The following is a 26,657-nucleotide window of genomic DNA, read 5'->3' as shown; positions in this document are numbered from 1 at the left end:
GAGTAATGAGTATCTACCTCCGCCGGCTAGAGTGACCAGCTTACGGATAAGTGAGAAAGACTAATATTGTGTGAAGTGTGATTGTAAGAGCTGGTTAATATTTTACAGCAGACGTTACTCGTGAACTGTTGCATACTTCTTTGTTTTTCTTTATTGCATAAACATTTCTATTCGAAAAATTGAATTCATATTGTACAAATTTAAAAATGTAGTGTAAAGAGAATAATGTATTTTCCCGGCTCTGTTGGCTGCACTGTTTAAGACCGGCCGATAGACCGAGATGGACGCTGCTGAATTCATCGGCTGCGGCTACCCGGCAGCGTTTCGACTGTTTCGAGGTTTCGACGCTTTGTCCGTCTGCTGTTGTTTCGTGACCTCATGTCATTTTTTTTACTGTATCTACTTTTGACAAGTGTCAGTCTGCTCAGTGGCCAGTGCTCATCTGCTGCCATTATACGAAATTGAACATTTTGCTGTTTAACGCCGCTTCGTCGTCTTAAACGTTTATTACGGCTGTTAACATTTAGATGTCTCGACGGCCAAGTAAAAAATACTGACGAACGTTGTTTGAACACAATGTAAGCAGTATCACTGAAATGAAAAATTATTAGTACCTACAAAATTCATATACACGGATCGACTTCCTAGTGTCATTTTTACGGTACGTGCAAACAATGAAGTTGTGTGAATAGATAGGTATCGGTTTTTTTTTAACCTAGGTAGTAGATTCTTATTAAATATTAACCTGTAGGTACCTATATCCATATTGTTATATTTCAAATCAACAGTTCTTAATTGAACCTATAGTTATTAAATATTAATTCTGAAAATTGATTGACCACGCGATACTGTTGGTCCACATTATTGATTTTTATATTTTGCAGTGCACATGTTATTCTTGTAATAACTACTGGTGTATTCTAAAACTATATTCTATCCAATAATATAATAATTTAAAGTAGGTACCTAGTACATTTTAATTTTTTCATAGAATTACTCACTGTTGACTAAATTTTAATGCCTAGGTACCTATGTAAATAAGTAGGTATTTTGGTTATCTGATGTATCAAAGAATTAAATTAATGGAGACCAAAATAATAATTGCTGCATTATTAGGTATAGTATGAACTAGAGAAGATATAAATGTTCTTAATTAGCATATTATTGTAGTTACTTGAATTTATTTATGCATGTGTAAATCTAATTTCTAATTTCTCTATTGTATAAACTGAACGGACTAGACCAAAAATACAACTAAAAAAGGTTCTTAAACAGTTGCCTAATGTTAAAATACAAACATAATGTAAGTATAATACCTAGAAAAGAAGACTGCCTAGTCTAATGATATTCAGTTGGAGAGAGCGGAATCATTAGATATTTGCATTGTTCGTTAATCTTTTAAGCAAAACTGTTACAATGAGTTGACATTTTGCAAAAAAAGGGTTCTAAATTTATCTATTCAACCTTCTTGTATGTGGTCTACTGAAACCGTCGAGACTGCATATGCATATTTTTGTGAACACATTTCATAAAAAATAACTAATAAGTATAATTACATAACCCATATGGCTATAAATAATTGTAATGAAGCTTAAATAAAGGTGTGGAAAATAAATAAATAAAGTTGAACATCCGTTCTAGATAATAAACAACCCTCTTGAATGAAATTTAGTCGTGTGATTGTTCGAAATATATATTATCTATTAGCGAATTAACAGAAGGCATGAGAATATCTAATGAGAAGATTAAAAAATATTGGCAAAAACAACAGAAAGTTGAAAAAGTGATTCTTGAATGATCAGTCAATATAATGTCCCATCACGCAGTTCATTGATCAGTTTGTAATGAAAAATCTATTCCAGTAGTAAATCTAACCTAACAGTTCCACAATCACCTTACTCATATATCCTGACTTCACACAGTTTTTTGTCTCCAAGTTAAAACCAAAGCTTAAACGATGTAGTTTTATAAAAATTGTTGACATTAAACAAAATATAGAAATTAATATTTGGGGCATATGAACATTGTCTTTAGTGCCTTAACCAGTATGTTAGAGGACAAGGATATTTCAATGTGACTGAGTGTTTTGGCAGTGGGTTGGGTATTAGTTCTCAAGAAGGTGATTTATAAACAATATCGTAATGGTATATTTTTATTTAGAAAATCTAAGTTTTTATTAATCGCCCATTGTATAATATATCATAATAATTATATTTAATGATGCATTAAGTGTTTTTTATTTGTTAGTTCTAGTTAAACACATCTTTCTTTATAAAAATTAAATTGTTTGTTTAATAGATCTAAAGTATTTATACTACTAATAAGTTGCTCTGAATTTACATTAAAATACATTGTTTAAATTGTTCTTATCAAGAGTACATACCTACGCTATTCTTACAATCTGTTAAACACTATTAAGTAATTTATTACTAAATCCGAATAGAGAACATGGTAATTAAACTATTAGGTATTATTCTATATAAACATAGTTAATCAATTTAGTATAAATACCTATGTAGGTACCTTCCTATTTTGTCTTATTCAAAATTTGCGGTAAAATTATTTTTTAAATGTCTTGGGTTTCTATAATACTACTCAATTAGTTGTATTATTTTTTAACGTACTTAACTCTAATATTTATTAGGTTATCAGTTGAAATAATTAATGCATTTTTGATGCGTGGTTAAAATGTAGTATGAGATAAATGCATTGCATAATATTTATTATTTTATTGACCTAGGACTAAAAATGTCTTATTATTTAACTATAATTGATTGTATTGCAGTAATTAGATAATAAAATAAATGTTTGATAAAACTTATCTGTTGATGTTTATTGTTTATAACATTAATAATTTCAAAAAAAAATTTGGAATTTTCTTATTTTCTATACTATTTCTTTGTCTAATTTTCTGTGTGTGGATTCAATTTTTTACTTATGATGGATTTTTTATAATAAAATATTAAAATATAAGGAGGATGAAGTGGCCGAGTGGATAACGCGTCAATTGCAAAACGCACCGTCGCCGGTTCGAACCTAGGTCACGGGCGGCACTTCTCTCTGGGCAGTCACGGTGTCTGGAGAGAGTGGCTACCATCCCCCCACCCGGGCATGACCCCTACAGTCTCAAAAACCTACCATACCAACCTTACCCCTTGCTCAGTTCATAACCCCTACAACAGCTAATGGCCTTAGTCGCCGGGCTTAATTTCAATAAAAAAAAAAATTAAAATATAACAACCTTCCAATGTAGTTATACCTTAACATAATTTTTTTTTATTATTAAATAATAGTATATACTTTGATGGTTTCTTAAAGTCATAATCTATACATTAATTTTGTAAATATTATAATATTGTTATTACTAATTTATTATAATAGTATTATGTAATTATGACCCATTTTGATCATTAATTCATAGCTTAAGTTTTTTCAGTATGTTTATTATTTAACAAGTAATTTTTAAGTAACTGGTATTGTTGAAAAAAGTTGTTTACTTTTACCATTCCATGTTTGATTGATTAAATAAGTGCATTAATAAATAAATATAGTACATTTTCAATAAATATCACTAAATTATTTTTTATTTTTTTAGGTGAACCCTCAGTCATTGAAGGAAATTATTGTCATACAAAAAGGGAAAATGTTCAATTAATTACAAAGGTAACATATTATAATAATTATATTTATTGAATTCTCCAATTTTTTTTTCTTAAAAAGTGTTATTTTAGTTTTATTTAATATTTATCTACCCATATTGATCTTTAAAAGTGCATTAGTTCATAACATAAACATTTAAATAATGATATTTTATTTAGTAGTTCCTCACTCTCGGCTACAGTTGAATGATAACTGTTTAAAGTCATGTTAGGCACACATACAAATGTCACAGCCCATAGATTGTCATCTGTAACTAATTTATTGGGACCGATTGTATATGACCACTGATCCATACCAGTTCAATTAAATTAATTATAAGTGGTAGCCATTCATATAGGTATATCATAAAAATACTGTAATTTTTGTTTTAGTGTTTAAATTTTTAAAGTTTAAATAGTTAGAATAAATAAATATTATTTAAACTTAAATACCATACATAGACTCAATTTTATTATTTTGATAATGGGTGCATATTCAGTTAGTTTATTTCATAGGGCATTACATACCCATACTGGCACATATTGTGTTCAATATAAAATTAATTTATTTAAGTCAGTGTTTCCCAACTTTTTTACCACCATGGACCACTTTGACAATATTTTATAGGTCGCGAACTACCTCGATTTTACAAAAACTTTTTTTCATTTTTAGTTATTAACAAAAATTTCTAGTATGTTCCTTGATTAGTCGTAATGTTTTTCGCTACTTAAAAAAAAAAACTATTATTTGTAATAGAAATCGAAAAAAAAAATCTATGGTACCGCGGACCACCGGTTAGGAAACACTGATTTAAATGATTCAGTGAGATGTAGATATTATTTTGAGTTAATTTATTATTATATGATGCATTTTAAAATATAAATAAAAAATAAATCAACAAGAGATATAAATTAAATTACTCTGATATCGTAAACAACCAAAGTATATTAGAAATCTTTATTATAAATTTAGTGTGTCATAAGTAGATGTAAGATTTATTTCACATGCATATTTCAATCATAATACAATTTAATTTGTGTATTATAGTTATAAGCTAATAACTATCAGTTCTTTGTAACTTCTAACAACCAGAATATTAAACGGGGAGAGGTAGGGGCTAAAAAAAAAATTGGTCAAACTTTATATTTTAGTTCATTAATGCATAACAAATTTTTGAAATATTCATAAAATCATATTGAAGAGTGATGGTTTATAATGTCTCGTGTCTGTATATTATAATATAATGTAGTTTATGCATTGTTTTGCATGAAGGGTGCAATGGGGTGACTTGTCATCCCCTTGGCAAGTATGCAATGATAGTAATTTTTTTATTTGTAAATAACAAAATATTTTTTCTGACAATACATGATCTTTGAGATGACATTTTACATATGTAACTGTATTATATATATAATTATATATATTATAATATAATATAATAATATAATATTATTATATATATATATTTACATATATTTATGTTAATTATTTCAATTAATTATGTTGGTTCTTGGTTTTTTCAAATGATATTCTCCCCCCCCCTCTTATTTCTGATATATTTTGATTACTGTGTCTTGTAACATATGGTTTATATTTGTAACAAAAAATTAAGAATGTATTTTTTTCTAGCTTAAAGAAGCAATGGATCAATTTTCATGGAAAAAGATTTCTTAGATGCAGTTATTAAATGTTCACCTGTAAACACTTGTCATTTAAGGTATGTTTATACTTAATAATTCCTTTATCCTTTTTTTCATTTAATGAAAATCTTATTTTATCAAATTAGCTTTATTCATACAGTATTATTGTTACTATATATTTCTAATTTAGTACATTAAAAAAAATGTTTATGAAATAATACATTTCTATTATATTGATTGTGGATTTAATCAAATAAATAATTTTATTAAGAGGCTGCCACATGGGCATTTGTTGTCTCTGTCTTACAAATGTACAGCATAGCAAATTGTACGTTCACAAAAATACATTTTACTCTTTAGTTCCTTAAATTAGAGTAAATTTACCTCTTATAAAATTTGGAGGGGCAAGAATATGATCTAACGCAGCGGTTCTCAAACTGGTACACTTTAAACGTCGGCCAGGGTCACCCGGAATTGTTCGAAAAGAGAGGTTTTGGTGGTTTGAAAGTTAAAGGTAGAAACGTTTATATTGGGTTTTAGCTATGTTTTTAACTGTCGGAATGAGGCGGTCTCTGTCCATGGAGGGCATCATTCGATACATAAAAAGAAGCTTAATTAATTTTGGTATTCTGATAACAATTTATTGCATGAAAATATACCTTAAATTTCTATTACTATATAATCATTACAAATATTATGTTATTGATAGGTTGGTATATAAAACTTATTAGTAATGAAATAATCTAGATATTCATGATACATTCATGCTTGTATCTTAACATTTTTTTTCTTGTATGCTGAGCAGATGATATGCTTGTCGATCTCCTTTTACTTAATACAAAATTACTATTTTATTTAATAGGTCGCATAATTTTTAAGTTGTAATAGTAGAGATCAGACCTTTTTTCATTACTAGTATCATTCAAATTGAACAATATTCAAAATGGTTGTTAATTATTAAATTAAATCATAACATGTGTATTTATAATTAAGACAATTTTCAATAGGTGAAATACAAATTAAATATAAATAGATTGAATTGTATAGTTTGTACTTCCTTATCGTATTATATAAGATACTTTTTATAAAGAAAAATCTAAAATAATTTCTAAATACTATTTATTAGTTGCATTATAACATTTAATACATTTGTACAGACCATGTAAACATTTTTGTTATTTTAATAGGTACCAAATTCTTTTGTACCTGAAAAAATATTGAAATATTGGATATTAATTAGACCTATGTATTAACAATTAACATAGGTATTACAGAATTAAATACGTGATATTTCTCAAACAAATCCTTTGTAAACATTTAGTAACCAAAATTACATTAAGCTTCGATGTAACATTTATTTATCCTTATTTTAAAATAAAAACTCAAATCATAATGCTTGAAAGTTAAAACAAAAATATTAAGGATTTATGATTATAATAAAAGTGGGCAGTGGTTACCATCTCAAGGATAAAATCATTTAATATACATAGAAAAAAATTAATTTGCCTACATAAAAATTTAAAATATTGAATTTTCGTGAATGTGGGATAAAAGTGGAAACACAGCTTCCACAAGGTGGACAAACTCCTTAATGTGGTATGGTTGGGTCTTACCACTGATAGTCGATAGACATCATAAACAAATATAGGCAACAAAAATTGCTTCCTTCTATACTAAGTTGCCTACTTTTTTATTATCTAGTAAAACATAATTACTGTAAACGAGTTTGATAAATGAATTAAGATTTTATATCTACTTATTATATACTTTTTATTTATATATATTTATTAATTAAATTAAATTCTTAATGCCTAAATTCAGTATTAAATACAATTTGGAGTACGTGTTAGTTAAGGTTTCCTTATGTTTTTATTAATAAAAATTTGTTTTGTTAAACCTAATTTCTTTGGTAAAATTATTTTTATTTTATCATTTATAAGATTAATGCATTTGATTGTTAATACATTATTGCTCTCCGGTCATAAAAGATAATTTCCTTTAATTCATTACTATATATAACTATAAATCGTAACTTGCTCTATTAATATAACTGATAAAAGCTCTATGTTTTGTTTTACTAACCAAAAATAAAATAAACATTATAACATTTATAACTTATAATCATAATAATTGAATGTTGAAATATATCAATCATATTCGTATGCCATGGGTAGTTCGTAGTTCGAATGTATAATTGCATTTTATTTATACAACGTCAGTTATGTTCAGTATACCTAATAATTTATTATTACACAATTCAAGTATTCTAAGGAGTCCATAGGTATTCAATTACATTTTTTTCCAAAAAAATTTGAAAATTATTTCTTTGACGTTTATTTATTCTGTTTCATTTTTTATAAGATTATGATTCATTACTTCACTATATTACGTTAAAAACATTTTAATGTGTACGTACACTTCACACGAGTGCATAATATGCAAGGAAAATAATAAAATAAAGAGGCAAATAACCTTGATGTAAGAGTGCAACGATCTTAACGATGCTAAAACCCAAAAAATCAAACCCGTTCTTTTTATTCAATTTTAATTTTATTAATCATATTTAATGGATAGTATTAAAATTATCACAACACATTTTTAAAAATATGTAGATTTAATTTTTGTAGGTACCTATTTGTCACCAAAATAAAGTAGATTTATTAATATGCATATTTTATGAACTTGATAACAATAAATACAATTCAAAATAACTATAATTAATTAAGATCAAATTAACCTTAATTTTAATGTCGTAGTCTTTAGTTTCATAAAAGGTCAACTTATACTAAAACAAAGATTATCTGGAATAAAAATTCGTCATGTTACGTGTAGGTGTAGTCCAATATAATATGACTTGTTATTAATAAATTGTATACAAATTGATTAGATAATCTAACTTAGTATTTATTATTTACTATTTTACTAAGCATATCGATAAAATAACTTTAAAATCTCAACATTATTAATGTTTAGATTATTATTTAGATCATTATCAAATAATGTGTCGATTGTTAAGGTGCGTACACAAATGAAGACCATATTGAAATTGCACATTGTCGAAAATCAATTTTAACCGGGAGTTTTGAAGGCGATATAATAATTTCGGAGCTATCACATTATTTGTTTAGTTATATAGTCATTTTGACCGCATGAGCATAATGTGTGTATCCCACCGTTGCCCCGTTGTGTACTATTATTTCGTCAAGCTTTCGTGTGTGTGCTTTCTTACTTCTCGGCCACGGGCCATTTACGTCGACCACCGGTCGGTCGGCTGGCCAAGACCGCTGTCGTGCGCGCGTGTGTGCCTCGCGGCGGAAACCGGTTTTCCGGCACGGTAGATTTTCTTTTGGTTCGTTAACCTTTTTGCGAGAAGAAAAAAAGATTGAAAAAAAAATTGCATAATAATAAACGAATGGTAGCCACAAGACGACGACGATGGCCGACGGTGATTGCAATGTAATCGCAATTTTAGTAATTCGCCATTTATATTTTTTTCTTCTCCGAAAATTATAGTACCTCCGCGTATACATGTTAGTATCTAACTATAATGTCTCGTCTTACTCATAATGGCAAGAGGGGTGATGGTTGGCGGGGGCACCTCTATTCGTATTTGTAATATATATATATGTATGTTATACACACACACATAAATATATATATATATATTATAGTAACGTATATTATGTGTACGTATGTGTGAAGTAGGAGGGGTGGTCCGTCGGGCTTGGCGGGTGGGCAGCGGCGGCGGCTGAAGACGTTGACGAGCGTCGTCCTCCGGACGTTCAACTTGGCCGATGTCAAGGGCACACGCTGGTGGTTCGGCTACACGAATCACTGAACTCCTTAGGATCGTTTCTTACACAATCTTGGCCGCGAATAGCTGGAACATAAATACAAGTTGCACACACATTAAATGCGTGTATATTGCATATTACAAACTGTACCTAGTACCTATACGTTGTTGTATGTGTTCATTTTCTCGTGTACGGCACATTATTATTGTGATTATAACGCTGATGAGGTTACACGCATCCTTTTCGTAATTTGCTGAACAAAATACACGTTTGGGCTGTAATCATATAGAGATATTTCCGCTGATTTTAATTTTTACAAAATATATTGAGTAACCCATAAAATGTAAAATACCATTTTTTCCATTTCGTGCGTATACATCGATTAACAATTTTGTTGGTAATTATATTCTAAACAAGAAGAGCTTGTTGAGTTTTCAACCGATTTAAATTTTCTAATATTGCAAAAAAATCTAATTATTGTAGGTTACTAATTCAAATTTAAGCAGCTAATTCTTTTTATTCTGAAATCATGGTGTTTCAAATATTGTTGCTTTAGCACATTGTATCTTATTATCAGAATATTTTATTTCTTACGATTTTCTCTGATTTGATAATAGAAACAATTTTAATGTTAAATTCAAGGTTTTTCTGTTTTTGGCAAAAATTGTTATTTTATTCTTGACAATACTAATAAGAATTGCGTTTTATATATTAAGGAGTATAATATTCAGATTTCAGAAATAAAACTAAAATAGACTGTAAATTGGGTTTTATGATTATTTATGGAGGAATATAAAATTGTAAATAGTCATATAATATTGACAGCATATAATTATTTATTAAAATTTAAACCACATGATTCAACAAAAATAATCTTGAATACAATTATGATTGAATTATAGTATTACCTAAGTTAATTACCTTAAGTCTTAAATAAATTTTGGTTTATTTTAAACTAATTTAAATGTTTTTGTGGCTGCTTATTACAACATGTAGTTAACAACTCGAATGAATTAAATAATATAACAACAAGCGCTTGGTAAAAATCCGGTTATTATTCAGCGTTTGGGCCAATTAAACAAATTAATTAATGGATAATTTAAAATAATTATGATTATAACTATTATATTCAACGTGCAAATATTGATGAGAAAATGTTAGATAAAATGACCTTAAAGTATATTATAATTTTATTAAATGTACTACCTATGAATTATAATTAATATTCCTTTGTATACGTTGCAGAAATATTTTAACAAAAATAACCTTTGGCAGTTTTCTTTCAAAAGGCATTACGATATTTCAGAAATAAGTATAACAAAATATAAATTTTGAGAACTATGTATGTAGTTGGATGTCCAGGTGTTCTTATTTAATCCCTTGTGCATCTCTTCTGAAAACGTTTCAAAATCGTTGCAAGCTGGAAAGATGCCTTTGTGAACGATGAAATTTGTTCTTTTGTGGCGTTTCAGGTAAAAATTCCATCTATTGTAGTAAGGGACCTTTAAAATCGGGGCGTTCAACAGTGGTAAACATGTGTGAACTGTGTAGTGCGTAGGCATAAGTAAAAACTGAAATATTAAGAATACTTATTATTTTCATTTTGGGTTTCTTCATAATCGTTAAAATTGTTGTTGGAGTACGAAATCTCGCTATCGCTTTGTGTATTTAACCGCGTGGGCATAACTTGAAGATGCTTTGTCATTAACATTATAATATTATATAAACACTATGAACTCTTTTAAAATCTTCTTTTAAACATTATATTTTCTTTGTAGTTCTATTTAGTTTTTCATAGAACTATTCTTGTACGTATTTGAAATGTATACATATTACATTATGTATAGTTGACTATTTATAAGATCATAATATTATATAGGTATACTACAAGGTTTTCATCCTTTATTGTATGTATTATATTTTAACTATATGTATAGATTTTAATACGAATTACGATTATATTATTTATGTAATTGATTACATTTCACTGATCCATAGTTTCTAGTTTGTAATAAGCAATAACTTTTATGTTCGAAAGTACAAAATAATGTTTAAACTTAGTTAAAATTAACTATGATTTGTGAATTTGTTTCTGTTTAAAATATTCTTTTAAAAATATTTTTTTTGCTTAATTATATATTATATGGCCTTACCATTAAAATAATGAAACAAGGGAAGTTAAACATTGGATTTCATAATATACATTAATACATATTTTACAGTACATGTAAATATTTATTTAAAAATATTTGTTTCTAGGTTGAAAATTGTACCAAGTTATAAATTAAAGTTAAACAAAAGTATCATATTACAGTATATCTATTTTATATTTATTATATTATATTATGCACCTATTATTGTAATAGTATACAATATATCTTATATCTTATATTCGTATCAAATATCATTTTTTTTATTATTAATTAAAGCAAATCTAAAGAATTGTATGTAATCAAATTTGAATATATTTTCATTTTATATTTACGTGAAAACGTTTCGTCTAGATGACTAGATATGATATAGGTAATATGATTCATCAATTTTAGATAATCTTATTGTATTTATTTATCTCTTACAACCCTCTTGGATATATTTTTCCACAAACAGTTAGACATTTAACAAAATTGCACCAAATAAATTATAATATTATAATATTCCAATTTGTATTGTTAGCCTGGTTTAGTCAACTGGTAAGTGGATTGTATCGACTAAGAATTCATAATTATATTTGTTTGTACATTTTATTTACTGTTCCTCTTTGTGGTTGTTTATCTACGAATTAATTGTTGCTGTTGTGTCCATAGACCTTATACTCAGTATAGGTGTAATGTCGTAGGGTTGTCGCAAGGTTTGGGAATTTGTTTTCTACGTCGCTATAAATAATATTAGGAATATTCTATGTTTTAATATCATTACACTTACACGTCCAAGAGTTTATTCGGGAACTATTCATTATAATTTTTTTCTCAATACGTGTTTCCTAACGAAAATCCGGAAATTGGATGTACAAATTGAAATTAAAAGAAAAGACAGTTTTGTATATAGTTTTTGTTGTCGTCGTCAGACAGATAAAACCGATGACGTAATTTCCTTTTTACTACGATCGGTTGTGGTTGATGTGATAGTGTGATACTGGCATAGTGGCAATAGTGGCATATCACTGCAGCGTGTGTTTGTGAGAGACGCTGCCGCACGCCGGCACGAAACAAAAGTTCGCGTTTGCCAAACATTCGAAATAATAATAATCATAGTTGGTTGGTCGGTCTGTCTGTCTGTCCGTCCGTCCGTCGGTCGCGCGTCGATCCCTGGAATATTGTCGCCGCCGTCCGTTCGATTCCAGTCCGCACTCGTCGGTTGTGGCAACACTGCGAGCGCGACGCGTCCGTGTTGTGCGTTCCCTCGCGCGCGAGCCTGCCGCGCCGTTCGTCGTGTTATGTTGTTACCTGGTGCATGTGTGCGTGTGCGCGCCGTGTGTTGCGGGGCGAGACCGGTTTGGCGTCATTCGCGAACACCGCAGACAAGGAGCATTTGACCATGATTTGTGCCGGGCTGAGGTCGTTTCTTCTCACCCATTGTCTTCGTAGACCTTCAAGGACTCCGCAGCCGTCTCTGCAACCACCTGTCCGTCATAATATTGAACATGGTATATTTTTCTTTTATTAGTATTTTCAGTTTTTGTTACGTTTCTCTGCACTTCGTGTCTCCGTATGTATTATGATAGAATTAATTTTTTTCCGATCTCTTCGGGTCGCTGAAAAAAAAGAACGTTAACATTACCTAAGTCTGTGCGCGTAACTTGAAATTTTATTATTTCAACCCCTTCAGAGCATTTTACGTCTCGTCACTGGGTAAGTATTATTGTGACAGTACAACATCAATATTTTCATCCATAAGGTTAATTATTATTAAATTATGTACCTATATGTATTTTTTTTTACTGATTTAATAACGCGTTTCCCGATGTTAACGTACGGCTAGAGAAACCTTACGGTGTCTGAATGGCTTGTCATTACTCATTATGTAACTCAACAATTTTTCCTTTCAAGGTCTGGTCGGTCGTTCGGGGAAAAAAATCTATGTTTAAAAATAATCGTCTTGTGTATGTTTCCCCGTGTGAAACCCTCAAGGTCTTGGCGTTTTTATCTCTAAACGCCCAAATGTCTAAAAATAATTTAATTACTTTTTCGATTATACATATTTCTTTTGGTAATATACTATTATCTACTACCTGCGGCTCGTTGAATTCAACATCATGGATCTATCATTTAATAGGTATATTTTCATTATGTTGGTTAATTTTAGTTACATTTTAATAAGTAATAACTTGCAAATGAAATAAAGGTTTCGACTTGATATAAGGTAGTCTCCAGTTTTGTCGTTCTCTGTTTAAATCTTAAAAATTATTTAATTGTATGGTCATTTTATAAAAGTAAATTTGTTTTATACTTACGATTGTTTAGTATAAAACATATTTCTAGTCGAATGTAATACGCTTATTTTAGGTTTATTCGGATACTAATTTTGTTTTATATGTAATGAAAAAATTAATCGGGAAATATTAAAAAAAAATTGTGTGCATCGTCATTATCTAATGTTCTTAAATAAAATTTAGCTAATTATTTTAATTGTATTACTCGACACATAGATTTTACCATATTTTAAAATTGTATCTTATAATTTATTATAATACATTTCTAGAATTCAATTTATTCATTTATTCGTAAATTTTATCAATATGAAATTTTATTATTATAATTATGTAGATTCTATTTTTTGAATTAAACTTATATATTATTATTATTTAATTTTTGGCAGGTATACAATTTTTACATAATTTCCCTTGTAATAGTTTTGGCGTTTAAACGGGTTGATTTTAAAAATAATACTATTTTAACACATTAAACTTATGTTTTTTCTTAAATATTATGTTTTAACCCTTGCATGCAAAATATGATATAATTTAAGTATGGTGCACAAATTATAAACAATAATAACTAGTCAGGTATACAAAATCGATTTTTGAGTAAATTTTTTAGTTACGTTGTATTATTTAATTAAAAAAAATTACAACGTATAATTATTTTATTTTAAGGCGGAAATATCGACAGCATTTTGTTTACACTAAATAATTCTTCTAAAAGCAGTTTCGAAATTTCTGTTATTTAATATTAGTTATATCGGTTTTTTTCTTTTGTACTAATAATTATTTTTACTGTAATAGCCAGTCTGTTTGAAAGGAGATTACAAACCCATAATGATTATTATAATCGCCAAACTGAATTAACGTGTAGCTTTAAATTTATGATATTATGTATACCCAATTATTTCATTAATACTGTTGCTGTGTGTGCCTATTTTAGAAAATATAGTATTTTAAGATATTTTCTCGATTCCCGTATTTCTATGTTTGTGATAAATATGTTGGGCATATGTATTGTATTGTAAATTGTATCTGCTATTCTAATGCCGCTTCAAAATTAACAACATAGAATTTTCATTAAAAAATTTTTCCGATCGACATGGAGTAGAAGCCCCTTCTTTCTACTTATTATTATAATATAATATTGTTTTGCTCGCAGGCCCCCGAATTTCGTTAAAATTTCAATGTGAATGTTGTCGTGTTTTCTCACCGCTGGGGCTGCATGCTCGCATTATTGTTGTCACCCCTGATGAAAAAAACGGTTAATCATATAATGGATATTAGCTCGTATAGAGGAGGAGTGACGGCGGCGGATAGGACCGAAAACGACCTACACCACCGCCGCTGACTACCGTGCGTACACGCGGGGACCATTGTTAAAATTCTTACCCTAGGTTAGTTGTTCACCCTTACCATGGGCGTTGGCGCCGTATGGTATGATATTGCGCTCGTCGTTGAGAGGGGGTGTCCCTTCGGCCTCCACGGTCCCCCTCCACCCCCTTACCGTCGTTGTTCGTTGCCGGCTAGCAACGCCGCACACCGTACGTCCGTACCGCGCATACGCACCGGAGTACGCACGGCTCTCGGACCTCGGTTGCCGGCAGTTCAGTTCTCGTCTCGGTCTGCGTCCCTTGCGATCCGATCCGATGGCTTTGTTTTTTTTTTTATGTTTAACTTAATATTTCCCTATCGGTGTTCAGTTTGTTCTGTGTATTATTTTATTATTTTTACTCACCGCTCATCCGCGTTGGTGTGGCGTACACCATTCGTCGAGGTAAGAATGAGTACATTTATTTTTAAACTTGTGTTGATGGATATTGTTTGTTGTTCGGCTAACAGTAACACGTGAAAATATTTTAGTTGTCGTACTCAATTTATTCTCGTCTTTTCGAAAACGTCATTCATTTGAATACCTAGTTGGTAGTCTTAGGCCGACTGAGTAGATCCTTTTAATATAGATCAACATTTTTAACAGTTCCCGATTTGACTTAAGGTCATTGTGTCTATTTGTGTTTTGATGTAGATGTAAACGGATAAAACGTTATATTATACAAAACAAAAATGTTTCCAATTTAGTGTGTGTAAGTTCAATACCGCAGTGTATAAAACCATTCGATAAAAACAGATGGCAAGCCTGTGTATGTGTGTGTTTGCTGTTTGAAGGTCATAGCCGGCATCGGCTTCCTACGCGACCCTCGCCCATCCCCCACAAGTCACCCTAATCGAATGAACCGTCTGTTTTTATAATATATACGTATACTATATATACACACGTACACACAAAATCATATATATATTTTTTCCTCTAACCCCCAAAGTCACGGTATTTCACGCAAACTCATTTTTCTTACACTCTTACCAATTCACATTTTAACTTTTTACTCTTCAGTGTATCTACGCATACTGATAAAATAATATTTTTCTTTCCGGCTTTTAAACGTGGTAATTTATCATCTAACATTTCACTTTATTCGAGTATAACGAACGCAAGAATCGATTAATATTGTTTTTGTTCCCTTCATCCCTTTTGCGTGACCTATAGCATTTGTGCTCTTCCCTTTTATGCATCCGAACATCTGCCTTGAAACCCTCGTAGCCAAAATATATATTATATTGAAATGTTTTTCTTTTGTACAACAAACCTATCGAAGAATGATAATGATCATAATAACATTGGCTATTTATTTTTTCTACCAGTTTACTTTTTAAACCTAGTAAAAACAAAAATCGTTGATACTAACTTATTTTTAATCATAAGGATGACTGTTATACTAAATTAATGTCAATACCTAGTTATTTGAAATTTTGTACTTAGCTTAACCATATGATAGCGTCTAATAGTATACCGGTTAAATCTATATTATCTTAAGTAATTTTAGTATTTATTTTAATGATTTACGGCTAATTTGTAATCGTATAAAATTGTGAAATAAGTTTTTTAAATTTATATTTTGTGATGTACATTATTATTCAATGTGTGTGATAAGTATTTTTAAACCCTTTCAGGTTATTGACTTCTCACTTCCTTTTTTTTATATTTCATATCGTCAGTAATTATATAAAATTAACTCTTACTCACTATGGCAACAATCTTAAAATAAAATAATTGTACATTTCTAATCCTTTTTCATCTTATAAATTCAAATATATATAATAGTCGTTATAAAGACTGTTACTGCTATTCAAGTTGCCATAGGAATAAATAATAAATAAACTGCTGTAGTAGTTGCTGTAAAGTCAATTATGATTGGCTGCTGGCGTGTACAGGTTACTAAGAGTTATTGAACCTGACAAGACAACCTTGAATCGTCGCTGAATTTGGCATAGCGGTATTCACCGAACATCGTCTCTCCTGGGTATATAATAATGATCATATAAAAAAAAATTACTGTGGAGAGGGGATGACTATAAACACTGGATAAAATCGTGATTCAAGCTGTGGTAACTCCAAACCATTGCCGGCGTTTTATTTTGTATCCCGCAATGGTTGGAAGTTCCTCACTTTGGTCACGCAAACCTGCTCATTTGACTTCAAATTACATCGCTGTGAATCAGTCTTCATTTCAACTGTTTTGTAATGGGTTTTGGTAACTCCACCACCGATTGCGTTTTTAAGTTTGTTCCGCAGCCGGTGGTGACTGTTTCCACACGCTGTTACAAATATTATCTTCAGTCCAGCCCTGTAGATAGACAGCAATTAATACTAGTTTATGAAATATTAATTATATATTAGTTAGTGTTATTACTTAATGTTCAATTATCTTATTTTAAAAATCATTGTAATTTTGTTGTAGTCCTAGTACCTATTTACATCATGTCTAATATAATATGTAATATTATTAATATTCATATAATAGATGTTAATAGGTGTTGTAGTATGATAAAATGTACCTATATATTTTTATTTTTATTTGTAATTTAAATCAACTTTTTACATAATTTAAAATACTGTAAGTAAGTTATATCTCACAATATTAATAACATATTTAAGTATAATCCTTACAAATGGTGATGCTATTAACGTTTTGCTACCCATTATTTGTTTGGTATATAAAAAGATTCAAGTGTCCAGGAGGGCAATCTTTTTTTGGAATCTTATAAAACACGTTTTATAATGACTCATGATAGTTGTTGTGATGGGTTAACCTTATATAACTACTAAAATAATTCATGAATTGTGTATTTCGTGTCAAACTTATTCTCAGGGGATCTATTTTTCAATATGTTACAATCGAATTGTTGATTTGGAATCCGTAAACAAATTAAAAATAACAAATAATTACTTTACCTAATAAAACGACTATTTCATTTACACTAGGTTTTTTTTAAAATATAATGTTGTGGAATGTTAATTATTAAATCCTACTCGTTTGGTTATGCTGTGGATTAGTCGAGCGGTGGTAAATATTTGTCTAAAACTGGTTTATTGAAAAAAAATGTATATTTTAGTCTACACGAAGAATAATAAATATTTTTCAGACGAGCCACTCTATATATAGCTACCCGAACTCATTATATATCCCTCGACTGCCGAGACGCTCGGTTATGTCAAAATTAGTTACACGCGTCTTTTTAAAAATGTTGGAACACATAATTTACACAGTATTTAACATTTCTCGAAGAACCGCAACTATTGTTCGTATTAAGAAGTTTTCCATGTTTTTTCTTCTGCATGTGTTAGATTTTTTGAGATTTTGATTTTTTTTTACGATGTTCTTTCTTGTTAGGTCTTTAAATTTTGCAATAACATTGTCGAAAGAGAATTTGATATAATATTCGCTGTTGTGCTATTTTAAGTCGTTATAGTTTTATATTATTTACTATTTGTGGCTGTGGGAAATGGAACTTGGATAGAAGTATTGTGTTATATATATCCTTGGTCAATGATGTATTATTTATTATTGTGTACGTATGAAATCTTAACTACATACGTGTATATATATAATTGCACAGACATGAATTGCAGTGGTTAGACGATGAAAGAGGAAGAGGAGGAGGAGTTAGCAGGTTTTGTTCAGGTGAATGGATAGAGTTCTTAGACCGATGGCCGGACGTTCAACTCTTCTCCACGGTACATGAACTCGTAGCGGTAGTAGTCTGATAGGAAACCATCTGGGAAAATTCTTTATAATTCTTTCGTAGTTAAATTCGAGTGCTGATGTTTGTAATTTTTTTTATGAAATAATTGTACAATATTAAAATTAAAATTGCACCAGTTGACTGTAAAACACTTAAATTATGAAATAATCCGTACGTTTGTGTAAAATTAAATAATGTGCATCGCTAGGTTCCGAGTAGGATGAACTATAGGTGCCAATGACCATGGTCCAAGGATAACCGTTGGCCGTTTTTTATTATTTTTATATCATTATCCATTGTTGAGGCCGCACCCATTTCGTATAATATGAACATTATTATATTGCTTGTGTGGAAAATGCTCGTATTAAATGTACAGCTGTATCTTTTATAATCTGCCGATAAAATTACCGACCTGCTGAAGGCCAAGAGCCTCCTTCAGACAAAAGTTACTTCCTACACTTCCTGACTGTTTTTTTTTTAGTTTAATTTTAATTACAGATGGTGGTTTGAAGTTGTTAATTTATAAATGATAATGATATTTACTTTCAATGTATTCACATTTTTCGCTTTTTGAATAAAAAACGGCTTTGGTTTTATGGTTGATTTTTTTCTTTGAAATTCAATATTAGTGGTTAATTATTTTAATGTAACTTGTCGAAATGATTTCATATTTTTTGAGGTAGAGAATTTGAAACTTGTGTTATACCATCCATGGTAAATGTAAAATTTATTTACAATTGTTATTTATTATAACATCAATAATTAATGATAAATCAAAATATGAAGTTAATGTACATACACAATATAAACATATAAATTTGAAAATCAAAATAACATATAATTCTTAATTAATGGTAAGTTGTTAAGTGAAATAACAAAGATGTGTTTTATATACTAATTGACATAAGTTAAGTTTATAAAATTAGCTTATACATTTTCAATTAACAATAAGTAGAGCAGATTAAAGTGTTAATATATTATATTTTTCAGATTTGTAGAAAGTGCAAGTAAATGATACCAGCATGGTTAATGGGGTAGTAACGTTATACATTCTATATTGTATTATATAAACCAATGTTCTATGTGTCAAACAATATAAATGAATATACAAGGTGATTCTTTTATCAGTTATCCATATTCATGAGTGTTAACTGTTGATTTAAGAATCCCTTGCATATAATATTACTTATAATATTATTATTATAATATTACTTACAACTTAGGTACAAATATTTACTTAATTATTGTGATAAAATGTATTCAATTTTTATTATTTCAGATAACACAGAAAGCAGTTGAAGCTGTCTATTGTTGATGAAAGAAGAAGATATTGAGTCAAATCAAGACAGTTTTGGATATTGATCATTAATTCTTTGCATACATTTTTTTAAGTTTTCAAGTTTATGTAAAATTAAATGTCGGGATCAAATTTTCTATAGACTTCTTATTTTTTGTGAATTCTGTTTTTTTTATAAATCATTTTAAAGTAGAGTTAAGACATGAGTAGTTAACCACTTTTGATCATAACTTAAGTCCAGATTTTTATACAAAAATATTTTTTTAACAAGTGTGTGCTGTTAGATGGGATTAAGAAGTGTTTTTCATAACCTGTAAAATCTATCAAAAAATGTTCTTTTGCATATTAATGCATATTTTGATCTTAGAGAATATTTTAGTTTATGGTACATATAAAAGAATATTTTCGCATGTTTTCACTATATTGGTTTATATTAGAGAAGTATTTTCGAGTTCAAAATTTTTAGTCGCCAATTCCATAATTTACTGTGATAAATAAATTGTTGTTCGTCATAATTCATAAACAAATGTATTTGTATACTGATATTTCCTCCAATATTAAAATTAATAGAAGAGAATAAAATAACCTAAGCTACATAATGTTGCATCATACCTATTATTTTTACGACAATCCAATCGAGATGCTGGTCAGTATGGCTACTAGCTAACTTAGAGCCTGAAAATTTGACACTACATAATATTATTGTACATTTCATTAATAACATTTAATATTTTAATATACATTTTTTCTGATGCTTATGTATTGCAAAATTAATTTAACAAAATAATAAATAATGTATTTAATATATTAATTTATTTTTGCTTATGAATATGAAGTTATGAATTATGCTAAAGAAATTATTAACAATGAATGATTTTTAGAATGTTTTGAAAATATTAAGAATTTTTGGGAATATTTCATCAATTTTTGCTACACATAAACATTGTGTTTCAAACGTTTTAACAGAATATAAATGACTAATCATAATTAGATACTTATCTGATGTCAAAATGTATCTAATAAATATCATAATTTGATAATCCAAATGTTTTTTTTCAACTAGTTATTTCTTAAAATAGTTCAAATATGTGTATGTACTTACATATTGTTGCTGTCGCCCTTAAAGTCACTTAGAGTCGAATACTAAAAATTGGCATTAGTAGTAAACTAAATAACTATCATACTAACTGATATAAACTGATGTAGTTGGGAAAATAAGTGCTTTTATTTTATTTTTACTTTAATTGAACAATTAAGCTTTTGATCCTTAAGTAATTGGTATGTATTTATTCAAATTATTTATTTGTTTGAAAAACTATTTCCAACTTATGATATTAAAGTTGAGTATTATCTGATAATTTAATATTCATGAATTTCAATCAATACATAAGTATAAAATTTAATCTATCAATACTCATTACTCATTAGTAAAGGTTAACTATTTTGCATTTTTTATGTTAAAATGAATTAAATGTTATTGGTAAAAAAAAAACAAGTTTTTGAAATATCTATGTAAATGATGTGGGTATTGCCTATGATTCATTTTGTTGAACTTTTTTTTTTATTGACGTTTTAACTATAGATAAAATCCTTATAACTTCAAACATTGTTCAAAAGAAACACACATTTTGTTTCAGTACTGGTTATTGTTTTATGATTTGTTAGTGTTGTAAGTGATTCCCTAGTTTAATCTCATCTATGTTAAGTTAGAAAAAAATTTCAAGTTTCATCTATAAAAAATAATATATTATAAATTCTTGTAATTTAACACAATTGTTTGTTTTCTCGTTGATTATTTTGGCAAGCTATATGAATGTGAGTTGCGAGGAAAATGATTTATAATTTTATAATTATACTTAGTATTAATGTCTGTATGATATATTATTTTTATTTTATGTTATAGTTTTACAAAGTTACCTAATCTAATACATAGATAGATTTGGTCAACTTTTAATACATTTAATAAAATAAATAAGATTCCAAATGTATTCTTGTGTAGATAATAACACTTATGTTTGTTATTTACTCATCAACTGTAATAATTTGTATATTTATGATCAACCCTAATATTTTAAAGTTTATATCTTAATTTATCTTGAAAGTTAATGAGAAGTTAGTTAAATTACAGAATCTATTTTATATATATGTTATTTTATGTATTTTGTATATATGTTGATAAGATAAGTTATTTTTATTTACATAGGTACTTAACATTTTGAGCATGTAGCTCATATACTAAATAAACAAAATAAATATAAATTGTATTTATCATTTATGTAAGAAAAATTAATGTTTACATACTTTATATTTAAAACACATTCAAATCTAATTCAATTACTATAATTATTGTGTCTAATAATTAATAATTAACATCATTTTATACTTATAGTATGAAAGTTTATGTTCATAATTGCTACTAATTCTCTTTTAATTATTGATTTTATAACAATTTTTATCATTTAACTTAGCCACATGTGTTGTATCTGGCTTACTAACACATAAATAGTGTTTAAAAATTTCATGAAAGGTATAGAAAATGTTGAAATATTTTAATATAATTTGTTTTTATTTATTTTTACATCCGATTTTCATTATTTATTGTTTTCTTTTATATAACAAAAGTATTTAAAATTTAAATTGTTTTTTTGGTTACAAAACATACAACAATATTTAAATGATATCTAAGTACAGAATGCATAAATTATTACACAATTGAATTGCATCTTTTTAAATGTTTTTTTTAGGCATTTATTACAATCTAAAATGTAGTTAAGTTGATGAGTTACATTTTTCACAGAAGCCCAATTGCAATAATTACAAGACATAAATTTTATTTTTTTTTATTCAATTCTAAAAACACTTATGCATTTTTGGTTTATGTTTACCCACGTTGCGCAATTCTGCACTCAATAAACGTATGTGCAGAAATGAATATTGACTAATATATAAAATTTATTCTAACAAATATAAAATTTGTATATAGTACGCACTAATCCACTATAGATAAACCATGTATAAATGTTTAAATTAAGAAAAGAAAATATCAATAAATATCATATACAGTGTTACAAACACATTTGTGATAATATATTACTATATTAGTCATATAATAATATTATATTAGCTTAAATTTAGTTACAAAAATAGTATCATCATTGCATAGTCATCAAAAACAAGACCGTAACATAGTATTATCACTAATATGTTGACCACGTAACTCAATGCATTATTATCTTCAATATTTCACGTTTTTGTAAAATATTTCAAAACCCTACTCGTAACATTCACCTACCAAAATGTATGTTCACTAGTTCCAATTTTTGTTGACTTTAATATTAAAGTGATTTAATTGATATTGTTTTTTTTAAATTTAAATTTGCATTTTATTTTAAAATAATTATAGCAAAATTGATATTGTTGTTATTTTTAATTGTCAATTTACTCAAATATTAAATCTAACAACACAAAACTGAAACTACTAAACACAAAAAAAACTTAATACTTTGTAGGTAATAACTAATAAGTAGCCCAGAATTGTATGCATTATAAATTATAATATTATATAAATAAAATATGCTTTAAAAAATAGAACCATTTTTACACCGAAAATTGCAATAATAATAAACTACTAAATTATTAAACTTTTTTTGGGAAACAAAAATAGGTATTCAAATAATGAAAATTGTATCAAACAGTCAATAGATAAAAATATTTTATTCAGTATTATAAAATGTTCAAAGAGAAAATAAAAATAACGCAGAAAACCTAAAAATAAACAAATAGAACTAAAATCACATTCCATAAATAAATATTTTGAATATAAAATATTGCATTTTCATATTTTATTATATTAAAAGTTGTTTTCTATTTTAATTTTAAAATAATATTATAATGACAAGTCTAAAAGTGAGACTGTTAAAATATGAAAATGCAATATTTTATAAATTAAATATTAATAAAACTAAAATCTACTATGTATATTAAATTAAATGACATTTTTTGGAACTCTAAGGAAACATGACAAATTGACAATCAAAATTTAAAAACCCACTGCGATGCATGCATTAACATGGACTCTCCACTGTATTGAATGTAACAAATTTTAGCAAAATTCTGAGAAACATGTCAACAAATTTTTCTATAATAAAGTTGATTTATCAATAAATATGCATGTTCTATGCTTTTATGAACTAATTTACCAATTATGCAAAATCAAATTTCGTATTTGAATTCAGTGTGATATGGCAATTAAAACCCTCATTGACTTGCATACACTATGTTCAAACATGCAAATGAAAATCCTGTGCTCAACTAATAAGAAGCACTGATCATAAAAATGGTTATCAAAAATACTTTGAAATCAAAAGTAGGTATGAGCATTTATATTATTATTTATTTGGGTCTGGAAATTACATTTTTTTAGCCACATACACTGGAACTATAGTCTGCATATGCCTATGATTATGTTATTTTAAATTAAAGTGCTTCCCATAGATATGAATGTAACATGATTAAAAAAATATTTGTAATAGTTATAGTTAGCTTATACTTCGATTAGGCCATAGATAGAAAATTATACAAAACCAAAAGTGAATTAAATATTTACATAAATTACATTATTCTGTGTCTTATATAATTTATGATAACTATAATATTATGTTAGTTTATAAATTAAATTGTTATTTTCTATGAATAATGATGTCAAAGATGTCGATAGAAGTTGTTTTATACAAATTTTAGTTTAAAATACAAATTGGGTATATAATTTATATATATAAATATTAATTAAATATACTTAGGTTTAATTCTTACACTTTTTACATAGCATAATTTAAGAGAGATATGAATGATATTAAATTTTTAAATGGTTTAGTTTTGGTGTCATCTATACAGCTTGCTTGTTGTCCAAAATAGGTTTTCACATTCCAGGAATAACCTATTCACCAGATACCTACTATTACTACTTAGCTCCACTGACAAGAAATTATTTAAAAAGTGACCAACTAATAAGAGAGCCATGTCTTTTTGTCAACAATCTATCAAGTTATGATGACTCATTTGGGTTTTTGTTGTATTTTGTCGTTTTTTTTTCTCATTAAAAATATTAACAATAGCGATTATTGATTAAGAATTTACTATGTAATATTATTTATTTAATTTATAAGATATTCAATGTTATTCTATAATATACAAGGTGTAACAGAAAGAACTTACCAATGCAATAACTTTTGTTCTAATCAATATTTAAAACTTTTTTTATATATATATAATTTATAGTCACTTGCTCTACATGTATAATTTAACTAAATTTTGTTTGGATTAGTTTAAAAAAGCCAATTTGTGAATCTGATTATAAGAACAATTTTTATTGTAAAAACACTTATCTAAGTCAAGTAGTTAATTTTTTAGAATTTTTTAAAATATCAATATTTTTTTGATTAAATTCATTTGGAACGTGATAACTTTGTCCAAAATATAATTTTAGGAAATTTGCTGACATGAGTATATTTCTTAAATTATTTACTACTCATATAAAGTTTAACAATTTTGTACTATGTTAAGGTAGCATAGTTTTTTTTATTCTACCGCAGGTAGATAGCCTACCTGATAATATACTGCTCACATTATCACAAGCGAGTCTCAAATATAGTTGGCATTTTTAATGGGCAACGAAGTGCAAGAGATCAGCTAGAAAATATATGATAATGATATTATTGATCTTTGTTTCGACACGACATTACGACGGTTAACTTGTCTACTGACGATCGTACGTAGCAACAGCTGCAACTGCTATATTTATGACGTAGTAATACTTGCCGAAATTATAAACTACAAACTAAGTACTAACATAACATTTTTATTAAGTTAAGAGTTGTATGGAAAACAGCTCAATTGTATAAATTCCGTTATCGATTAATAATAATACTTTTCGTATCGATATGCGATAAACGTGTTTTACTATACGAATTATAATTATAACTATAGAATCATTTTTCAATAACAATATGTGTATAGAATCATTAAAATCATTTGTAAATATTATTATTATTATTTTTTGAAAGGATTTTTCAAAATTAGACCTCCAAGAGCGTAAAAGAGGGGTTTTTATACAGCTATATAATACACGGGCACCGCAGTGACGGGGCACCTAGTACAAGTACAATATAATAGAAATCGAAATACGAAGCCAAGTCAATATAGCCTATGTTACACCTATGACTTATATGGCTATATCAATAATAATATATGGTCTTTGGAAAAATAAACAGGCCTAAAACGGTGGCTGATTAGATCGATGACCAAATACTCGTTGAATACTCCCTGGCTTGTGTCTAGCATCATTTTATAAACGACGTACCTATGTAGTACCTGTGGTCTGGGAAATAGTTTAATTTTTCAGTGATGGCTTAGGTCACTTAGGATGAGATTCGAGTCATTGAGCATTGAGCTCATTTGCAATTCAGAGTTTCACCTACGAACTACTACAAGAGATCAACTAATAACTATGACCGCTATCAACGAGACCGAAACCATCGAAGGCCGAAATCATAACTATGGAAATGGAAGTCTAATGTTTGATTACAAGTACTGCAGGAGAACTATAGATTAAGAAGACGAAGAATGACTACGTGCTGCGCTATATTTTGGCAGAATTAATGGCAGATGAGGTGTGCAGAGATACTACTTCTCCACGGCGACGCCGAATCGGTGGGTGCTGCAGCCCTTCGGAACAGACGGGGTGACGACGAGAGTCAGTGAGGAACCTCGGAGAACTGGCCAGGTTGAAT

The 26,657-nt window shown here is 28.2% G+C and overlaps 1 long non-coding RNA gene across 3 annotated transcripts; it reads left to right on the top strand.

Moving 5' to 3' along the window:
- The first annotated feature begins 283 nt into the window (after nt 1-283).
- LOC111029478 lies at nt 284-21,308 on the top strand. 3 transcript variants are annotated; one of them, XR_002604020.1, is made up of 5 exons: nt 284-661; nt 3,596-3,663; nt 5,269-5,356; nt 19,563-19,684; nt 19,852-21,308. It is a non-coding gene; the product is annotated as an uncharacterized LOC111029478 (long non-coding RNA). The 3 variants fall into 3 exon arrangements; XR_002604021.1 differs by lacking the exon at nt 19,563-19,684 and having other exon boundaries at nt 285-661; XR_002604019.1 differs by lacking the exons at nt 19,563-19,684; nt 19,852-21,308 and adding an exon at nt 10,319-10,947 and having other exon boundaries at nt 286-661.
- Nucleotides 21,309-26,657: the final 5,349 nt, after the last annotated feature.

The sequence above is a fragment of the Myzus persicae genome, unplaced genomic scaffold, assembly GCF_001856785.1.
Source record: "Myzus persicae strain clone G006 unplaced genomic scaffold, MPER_G0061.0, whole genome shotgun sequence".
Taxonomy (NCBI): Eukaryota; Metazoa; Arthropoda; class Insecta; order Hemiptera; family Aphididae; genus Myzus; species Myzus persicae.
Note: the sequence above shows the minus strand (reverse complement) of the source record. Positions and strands in the feature narration are given on the sequence as shown.